The following is a 10,184-nucleotide window of genomic DNA, read 5'->3' as shown; positions in this document are numbered from 1 at the left end:
CAAGTTCCGTTATTACCTTTTAGATTTTGTAGGCACCCATTTGTGTCTCCCAAAAACAAAACCAGGTGATGAATACCTTTCACGTCAAATCATAATCGAATGAAGTGAAAGTGTGGAAAGTCTAGTATTGCGGTTAGTTTTTATTTCTCTTCTTTCTCTCGGTTTTTAAAAACCTATTTTATGAAAACTTGCCAATAAAGTTTAGTTTGTCCATGGCAAGGGTCCAATAATGATGTAGTTTGATCGGGTTTGAAAAGAACTTTCCAACGATATATTATAAGCCCAATTTCGATGAATAATGAGGAAGTTTTGGCCAAATTACTGAACTGGGCCCGGTTTGATCTTTATATGCGGCCCAATGATCTAGAGGAGGGCCTATTATGAATTATCATTCCTAATGCAATTAGGATTGATTATAGTCTTCTGGAATCTTCTAGAAGGTTCTTTTGAATCCTAATGTGATTAGCATTGATAATTGAGTTTTATTTGGAATAAAAGAAGTGTTCTAAATGAAATTACAGGTTTACCCTTCGTACGGACTTTTACGTTTAATTTTATAAAAAAATATAGAAAACGTGTGGGAAAATTACCTGCAGCGTCGCACAATAGGTTGTCGCTGGGCTACAAGCCTGTCGCGCGGCGACATATGCTGTTGCGGCGCCAGCGTCGTGTTTTATTCTTCTTGAAACTCCGATTCTTTTTATCATATTCCGTATTATTTTCATTATAAATAGCGTCCTTTAACCTCCGTTTTTTATCATCAATTCTTATCAATTCTCTATCTAATTTTCACCAACTCTTATCAAGAAATTCGTGATACTCTCTCTCTTATTCTAAACAAACCACTTTATCAACAAAATTCCGCATTCACAAGATCTAGACACACCTAGCATAGTTCGAAGTTGCCTTCGCCCTAGACATGAAAGATTTGATATTTCTTAGGGTTTGGTTCCAAATCTAGTCTAAACTTTCCCAAATATCTATTTCAATTATTTAATTTAATTCTTTGATTTCATTATTTTTCTTGAAGTTACTAACGTGTGTATTTTGTTATTAGAAAGAGATACGAGGCATCCAAGTAAGTTTTTTAATTGTTTAATTAATATTATGATATAGAAATCATGTTTAGGTTGTTATTTTGATTCCTAGTAAGATGTTAGGATGCTTTTCCTATTATCATGATAGGATGCTTTCCTTAGTATCATGTTTAGGGTGATTTGCTTATATTAATTATGATTTCTATGATGCTTCTTATTTTTTTTCTTAATATTATGTTAATATCATGTTAGGGTTAAAGCTTTGATCTTTATTGTTTAGTCACATGCTAGGTTTTGTTATTAATCTTGTTAGTATCATGCCTAGGATCTTGCTGTTATTATGCTTTACTTTTAACATGATTATTTTAATTATTATAATTATGAATATAATTGTTATAATTTATGATGTTTATTATGTTGTTTGATATATTATTTATTGTTATTTCTTGATCACGCCTTTTATTTCATGTTTAAAGGGAATTTGTACTTGTAATCACGCTTAATAAGATAATTAATAATCTTGTTTAGGGTTAATTTGATTATAATCCAAGTGATCGCCAATATTAGTTTTATTTGTGCATTAATATTTAACCAACATAGATAAACAGGTTTAGTATAAACCTAATGATTGCATGTTAGTCAGAAAGCGCACATGAATACGAGAAGAATAAAGTAGAGGCCTATAATTAGGGCAGGTTCAATCTCTTTTAGGGTGGATTTGTACCTTCATCCCCGAACTTCCAGTTTTGGTTCCAGACCTATTGCAGTTAACGATCTCTTGGATCGTTACAGTTTTTGGCAATTCCACCGGGGAGGATATCTATTTTAATTCCTGAAGTTTATTTCAGCAATGATTTAGAATGAGTTGATAAGAATAAAAAAGTTCTAATATTTCATGTTCGTAATTTTGATTATATTATTGTCATATACATAAAAAGGGTTCTCATTGGAAAGACCATCCGTAATGAGTCAAAAACATAGGATTTTTACACGTACGAAATTTGAGGAATATCTTTTCACAACTAGAATCGTAATAATTCTGCGAAAAACTGGAAAATTTAAGAACACGAACAGCTGGTGAGGCATGTAGGAACCGACGTTTAGAAAACAGAGCCTGTCGCCGAAGATAAGGCTCTGTCGCCAAGCGATAGGGCTCTTATCGCGACGACAGTCCCTGTTGGCTAGCGCTGCGTTCTTCCAATACCAAGCCAGAAATATGCGTTCTTTTTTCGACCAGTTCTAGCACTGTTGGCTCGATTCTACTTCCTGATTGAGTTTTTCTCACTTTTCTAAAACCCATATGTGTTCTACATACGAAAATAACCCTCTGGGAATTCATGCTCCATCTACCTGATTGAACGCTCTGGGCAATAAAGGGTACATCCGAGAATATTGAATTCACCAATCCATACAAGCGAGTTTAACTCGCGCGGTCCCATCCACTCGCGCCAACCCTTCCAAAGGTAAGTCTTCCGTGCAGTGCATCCGAACTCATAACCATGGACCCTCTTTGACTAACCCAGATCCGGAACTTTAGAGAATTAGAGCCATGGTTACAACAAACTCATTCCATCATATTGTGCCTACTTAACTACTTGTGCATTATTTGTTGTGCATACTCTATGTGTTTTATCCTAACCGTTTATTTGACTTGTGTTTAAGCCTTAAATAAACTGATTAATGACTAAAAGGACTTTGCCTAATTAATTAATTAATTATTTTGAGTAAATAAAGTTTAATAAATTATTCAGAACTGACTTAGTAAAACTTTAGGCCTGTCCCGTAGAGTAAAAATGCTGAAAGCAGTCCCAGATTAATGCTCCAGTAATTGCGCAAAAGTTTGGGCTGCAGCGCCAAACACTGCGGTGTAACGCCGAGCGACAAATATGTTGTCTGGCGCTGCACTGGAGTGTGCGGCGACAGTTTAGATTTTTGCTCGAGTCATTATGACGAGTCTAATTAAACAGGTTATTAATCAGTTTGATTATTTTGTTAATGGCAGCAACCTCATTTAGTCCTTTATTGAGTTGATGTATTCATTTTATATAGTATTTTACCCCCGTCCCTTGGTCGTAATTAGTAGTGTTTTTGGCTCTTTAGAGTCACTTTTATTACTAATTGGTGTTTTCTAGTGTTTTCGTAGATTCGGTTGACTTTTGCAGGGATTTATGCTTTTGGAGTATTTTCCCGAGATATTTTGGAGCAATCACGAGCACTGGAGAAGCACGACCAGATTTTATAGCCCAGGGCCGGTTGGAGCCATCGAACCGGTGATTAAGGGCTCGGTAGAGGTGATACCGGGGCGTTTGGACCGAGTATTCAAGACCCAAAGAGGAAACCCAGATTGGCCCGAAGAATTGGAGCCCAATCGAAGTCCAAATATTGGCCCAAATGATCCGCCCGGCCAAAAAGGCTGGCGCCCGGAGGCGCGCCCGGCCGGGCGGGAGGAGCGCCCGGTGACGCGCCCGGCCGGGCGCGAGATTGCTATTAGAGATAAAAAAAGGCGCGCCCGATCGGGCGGTGCCTCGCCCGATCGGGCGCGTGTTTATTTAGGAAACAATTAGAGTCGTATTAATTTGTTTTAGTTTAGGATTTTTGTACGGAGTATAAATACTCCTCCGTAATACGTTTTTAGATCGTCTCTTCTTTTGGGGGGATCTTCTTCTTCTTCTTCTCTTAATCTTTTCTCTTAGACTTTCTCTCTCTACTTAGTTTTCTCTCTCTAAACTCTCTCCCTAAACCTTTGTTCTTATTCCTTTGATTAATTCCAGATTTATTTTGGTGACGATTTCTTTTCCCTTAATCTTAGTTATTTATTTTATTCCTTTGATCATGATTTATTTTATTGCTTTGTTTAGTTTATATCTAATTATGTGTGAGTAGTTTAATTTCTAGGGTTCATGGGGATCTAATAAATAATATGAAGGGGTAAATTATTATTGTTGATTATCAATGCTAGATTAATTTCCTATTGATTGATTTAATGCTCTGTGACTGGATTAGGCCTATCTTTTATGCATGAGTTTGACAATATTGATTCAAGAATCGAGAGATGAGAATTAATGTTTAGGTCTAGTTTCAATAGGCAAGTTAATTTATAAATGGTTAAGTCAAGATTCGAGAGATGAGATTTAATACCGGTAATTTAATTGTGTGATTGTAATAAGTAGCGAGAGCCCTTTACAATCTGATTAATTGATGCATTGATGATTGACTATTATTGATTGTTGGTATTGCATGATGATTTCTTATTGGATTGTTTTAATGTTTTACAATTGCGGCTTGTAAAAGTATAGCAATATTAAATTGATGAATCGAGCAGATGTTAATTTGATATTAAAGGCTATTTTCAATAAGAACTTAGATCTAGTAAATTGCGAGAGCCTGTTAGATCTATGTTGGTTAATAAATTGCGAGAGCCTGTTAATCATGTTATTTATGCAATGTCAATGATTGATTACCCTATTTTACCCCGGAGTATTATTTATTGGTGAACCTATGCCCTAGATCCTTTTATATATTATTTTCTCCCTTTTCTTACTCTTTTTAGTTTAGTTTCATATTCAACTTTTAATATTGGTTACTTAAATAATTTAGATTATAATATTTAATTAGGAGTAAAAAGACTTGTTTCCCTGTGGAGATCGACCCTACTTCCCTATCTACTTTAGTTAGTGAATTAGGTAATTATTTTTGATTAGGGGATACGACTTTACCCTGTTAAAATTTGGCGCCGTTGCCGGGGAAACAGTTTTATTTTTATTTCTGATTATTTTTGTAGTCTAGATTATTTCCCTTTTTGTCTAAGAGAGCGTTAGTTCTCTGAGACAAATCTCATATTTGCTTCTAGTTTTTGTTTATGCCCAGGTGTTCCAGATCAGGTTACATCCCATTCGATCCTGAGATCGAACGTTCCTTCCATAGACAGAAAAACTTCTACAAGCAAATCTTGGCGGATTCTGGTGATAATAACAATAATCACCGAGATTCTCCAACTGGTTCTAGCAATTCAGAGGCATCATCAGACACAGAATCAGAGATGGCGGTTCCAAAGAAACTTAGTGATTATTCACAACCAAAGCTTACGGATTTTCCACATCTCACCCCCACTCCGGCTCTTGATGGGGTTCAATTTGAAATTAAGCCTCAATTTATAACGATGATAGAGAGGAAGCAATTCAGTGGAGCCAAGGGTGAAGACCCGAATCTTCACATTGCCGACTATTGTCAATATTGCAACACCATAAGGCAAGCCGGGGTCACTCAAGACCAAATCAGGGAGATTCTCTTTCCCTTTTCTTTAACTGGAAAAGCTAAATTGTGGTTTAATGGTTTAAATAAAACTACGCTTGGTATATCTGACTGGGAAACTCTTGTTTTGAATTTTTATAACAAATATTACCCTGCAGAGAGAACAGCAGTACTACGGAGTGCGATTTAGAACTTCGCCCAAGAAGCCGATGAGTCTTTATATGAGGCTTGGGAGAGGTTCAAGGACTTACAAAGAGAATGTCCTCACCACAATTTAGCACAATGGCAGTTAATCCAAGCCTTTTATAATGGCATTGGAAATTCTTCTAGAATAATTTTAGACTCTACAGCTAGTGGGAGATTTATGAATCTTAATGTTGATGACGCAGGTCAGGTTATTGAAGATATGGCGATACACAATTCCCAATATGGGAATCCAAGAGGATTTGCTAACAAGGGGAAACATAGCGTTGACTCTGTATCCTTTTTGCAAGCTCAACTGACCTCTATTTGTCAAAAATTAGATAATCTGAGCACTGCTAACGTAGCCAATGTTTCTGCGATTAATAATAATTCTAATGAGGCTTTCTGTGAAAATTGTGGTATTGTAGGTCATTGGGAGCAGGATTGCAGGAGTTCCGTGGAGCAAGTTAATGCCTTCCAAGCTTATAGGCAGAATAACCCATACTCCAACACTTACAATCCTGGGTATCGGAATCATCCATACCTTTCCTACCGGAGCACTAATGTTCAAAATCCCCCACCACAAGAACCACAGGTGCCACAGCAACAGCAGCAGAAATACTATCATCCCAATGCTGGCCTAAAGAATCAACCACAACAACCCCCCTCATCTTCAGACCCTTCTTTAGGGGAAATTAGAGCAATGTTGGTTAATATGCAAAAGCACATGGAGAGCAGAGATGCGACAATTGATCAAATTCTAGCGCATAACAAAATTGTAGATAATCAAATTGCGCAACTCTCCGCTACTCTACAAGCACGCCAACAGGGAGCCCTGCCGGCACAGCCGACTAGGCCTACGGATCAAGCATTTGCAATTACTCTAAGGAGTGGTTCAAATTATGAAGGGCCCTCTATGCCCAGAGTTGATGAACCTATTTTATTAAATAATGCTAATCTTGATTCCATTAAACCAAACAATGTAGTTGCTAGCCCTGCAGGGCTAGAAGATAATACTAACACATCTAATCCTACATTGCAGGGTAAAACTCCGGAGAAGGTGGCTACTCCAGACAAAGAGAAGAATGCTCAAAAGCTAATTATCAAACTTCCTTTCCCCAATCGTCAATTGAAGACAAACTTGGATAAGCAGTTTGGTAAGTTCCTGGAGGTGGTTAAGGATTTGAAGGTAACAGTTCCCTTTACTGAATTGATCACACAAATCCCCTCATATGCAAAATTTATGAAAGAAATTTTGACGAGAAAAAGGCCTATTAGTGAGGTAGAGACAGTAGCTTTCACTGCAGAGTGTAGTGCCGTACTTCAAAATAAGTCTCCACCTAAATTGAAAGATCCGGGTAGTTTTTCTATCCCTTGTCATATTGGTAATCTTCTGATTGATAATGCATTATGTGATTTGGGTGCTAGTGTTAGCGTTATGCCTTTATCTGTGTGTTCTAAGTTAAATATGGGTAAATTAAAAGCTACCAATATAACTCTGCAAATGGCCGACCGTTCTTTCAAATACCCCCTAGGTGTTTTAGAGGACGTCCCCGTTAGAGTAGGTAAATTTTATATACCTGTAGACTTTGTTGTTCTTGATATGGCTGAGGATATGCAAACCCCAATTATTTTGGGTAGACCATTCCTTAACACTGCAGGAGCAGTCACAAATGTTAGAAGTGGTAAGCTAACACTATCTGTAGGGGATGATAAAGTGGTTTTTAATCTGAATAACACCCTCAAAAGCTCCATGACTGAGGAGAAATGTTTCAGTGTTAATGTGGTTGTAAATTATTCTAATAAGCCCCAAGCTCTTGAAAAAGATCCCTTGGAGGCGGTATCTTGTTTGCATCCTTTTCAGATGAGATAGACAAATGGCAGAAGGAAGTCGACGCAATAGAAAGAGCACTCTACAATGTTGGTCTTGGTTTCGAGGATGAACAAGTGGAACCGATTGAGCAAGTTGTGCGAATCGAGCCTACGGTAAGTGTTCCGCCAGATCGAGTTGCAAGTGTTGAACACAATGACAATTTGAAGCAACATTCGATCGAAGAAGGGTTTTTGATGCGTAGCATTGAAGATCCCCCAATCCAAGTCATGGAGGATCCACCAGATAAGGCGACTTGGCGTCCCACAGGACATGTAACGAAGCCGCATCGCGGCCTAAACATCGCTAGACCGGGTGAGAAACCACCCGATCAAGCGTTAGGCCAAGGGTCTTAGGAATTGTACTTGGTAAGAAGGTCGTGCGGGACCTAGATAAACCAGCGCTTTGCGGGAGGCAACCTGTATTTTTAATGTTTTTTGAACCAGTTTTTCTTTTCGTTTTCTTAAGTGAGGAGAGATGAGGGAATTTAATGAGTCTTTTTTTGAGTATTTGTACAGGTTTGAAGGAAAATAGTTAGACAACTTTTTGAGAACAGAAGGAAATTAGCTATCACCGAATTAGTCTCGGGCCCGAGAGTAATGTTTCAAAATAGGAAATTTCGCCCGACCGGGCGAGAGGCGCCCGATCGGGCGCGAATTTTGACGTTTACGGACTAATTTGTCCGCCCGATCGGGCAAGCCTCGCCCGATCGGGCGCGAGAGCAAGGTGGAAATCAGGGAGTTAGATCGCCCGATCGGGCGAATGGCGCCCGACCGGGCGCGAGCGACTACGGAATTTTGCATAGTCAGATCGCCCGACCGGGCGACTGGCGCCCGACTGGGCGCGAGAAACAGTTTGAGTTTAGATCAGATCGCCCGATCGGGCGAGCCACCGCTCGACCGGGCGCGAGCCAAGTTCCGCGGTTTTCTTCTTCTTTCCTTCTTCATTTCTTCTTTCCTCCATTACTTTCTCTCTCTAAAACTCAAATTTTCTCTGACTTCTCTCTAAGATTTCTCCTCCATTACTAATCCAAATTCAAAACTTTTTATATATTTGTAATCCTCTCTTCATCCTCTTCACTCTCATACAAAAATTTTTCAGTTTTAATTCCAAAAAATTTTTCGACCCATTTCTCTACATGACTTCAAAGAGAGCAAGATCAATTTTTGGTAGGAGCTCCAGCTCGAGGGAGGAGTACGACCCAGACTTACAGCTCCCGTATTGGCCGACGATCCGGATCGTGAGCCGGGAACAGAAAGAACGTTTGGAGCATTTGGTCGGTCGTGAGGTAATCCCTTCTCGGTGGTTACACCGCCCTACCTTAGAATCATATGGTTTGTTTGATTATGTTAAACGATTTTTGAATGATATTGGCATGAGAAAATTCATTGACATGCATTATCCTACATACCGAGAACTTACATGTGAATTTTTGTCCACTTTTCATGTTGTTAGTAGTAGAAATGGACCTAATTTATTTTTCAGGTTAAATAATAGAAATATTAGTTTAACTTTTGTTGAATTTTTTAAAATTTTTGAATTAAATTCTGAATTATCTCACCAGTGGCATGAAGATTATAAAATGGGTGATTTATATTTTGCTTTGACTGGTTTACCTGCCCCCGACCCCCAACATGCTAGTACCAAACCCATTCACCACCCTGTCCCGAAAATCTGGCAAAGGTTTGCGGGATTGTGTTTCTTGGGTAGGGCCGAGCCTCATAACGCTCAAACCAACGAACTAGCTATAATAGGACATTATGTATACGGGTTCGGGAAATTGAACATAGGCAGGTTCATAGTTCATCACCTGAGTCGGCATGCCACAGCCAGCACCACTTCCAAGTCCCCTATCCGTTTAGGTGGCCTCATCACTCGAATAGCGGTGAAAAAGGCCGGTTTTGTAGTAGACGGACCCCACCAGCTGACTAACTGTGGACCAGACACCTACATGACTGCTAGGTATTTTGAAGATGTGGGGTGGGTTAGGCCGGATAACGAGCAGACACCCTTTTGGTGTATTAGGACTGGGAATGAGCAACCCTTGCCTATTTTTCCCCTTCCCAGTCCAGACTTGACCGCCTTTCCCCCAGGGCAACTTTCCTATACCTATGATGCTTTAGTTGCCAACGCTAGGGGACAGGCACCACCACCACCAGTTCCACCACCTCAGCCCCAGCTCGAGGTGGCTTTCTCTCCACCTTGTATGTCTCATTCCGTCTCTCATGTTGACGCTGACCCAGTTTGGGATTTTCAGAGTATAGGTCAGGCCCTAGGACGTATTGAGCATGCACAGACTGACCTTAGGAGGATGGTAGGCTCTATTGACCACAGGTTAGGGTACCTAGAGAGGAACCAGGGTAGAGCTCTCTACCCTATGTACGATGATTATGCTCGTCGGGGCAACATTCCCGACGACGCTATCCACCCTGACTGGTTTCAGCCTCCACCCCAGGGGTACGGTAGGGATCCCACTGCCCGTGGTATTTACTCTGACTATTCTTCCTTTTTCGGGTACGGGCAGGACATTCCTTTCGGGGGACCGGCGGGGGGGAGTTTTCACGCTGACTATTTTGGTGGTAGCTCTTCTGGTGCAGGTGGTGCAGGTGGCAGTGGAGGTGCGGGCTTCGGCTCGATGGACGAGGATTATGAGGACTAGCTATGCTGGGCTAGTTTCCGAGCCAATGAGGACATTGTCTGATTCTGGCTTGGGGGAGATTTTGGTTTGGTATTTTTCTTTTTCTCTTTTCTTTTATTTTTGGTGTGTTTTCTTAGGTTAGATTTTTCGCTTTCTAAGTTAGCTTTATTGCTTTCTTTATATATAAAAATGCAAAAAAAATTGA

The 10,184-nt window shown here is 39.8% G+C and overlaps 1 non-coding gene across 1 annotated transcript; it reads right to left on the bottom strand.

The window, feature by feature from the left end:
- Positions 1-5,457: 5,457 nt before the first annotated feature.
- Positions 5,458-5,564, bottom strand: LOC145625844 (small nucleolar RNA R71). Its single transcript, XR_014110743.1, has one exon. It is a non-coding gene; the product is annotated as a small nucleolar RNA R71 (small nucleolar RNA).
- Between the last annotated feature and the right edge of the window lie 4,620 nt (positions 5,565-10,184).

This window comes from Chenopodium album, chromosome 3, assembly GCF_948465745.1.
Source record: "Chenopodium album chromosome 3, dcCheAlbu1.1, whole genome shotgun sequence".
Classification (NCBI taxonomy): Eukaryota; Viridiplantae; Streptophyta; class Magnoliopsida; order Caryophyllales; family Amaranthaceae; genus Chenopodium; species Chenopodium album.
The sequence above is the reverse complement of the archived record's forward strand: the minus strand, read 5'-3'. Positions and strand labels throughout refer to the sequence as shown.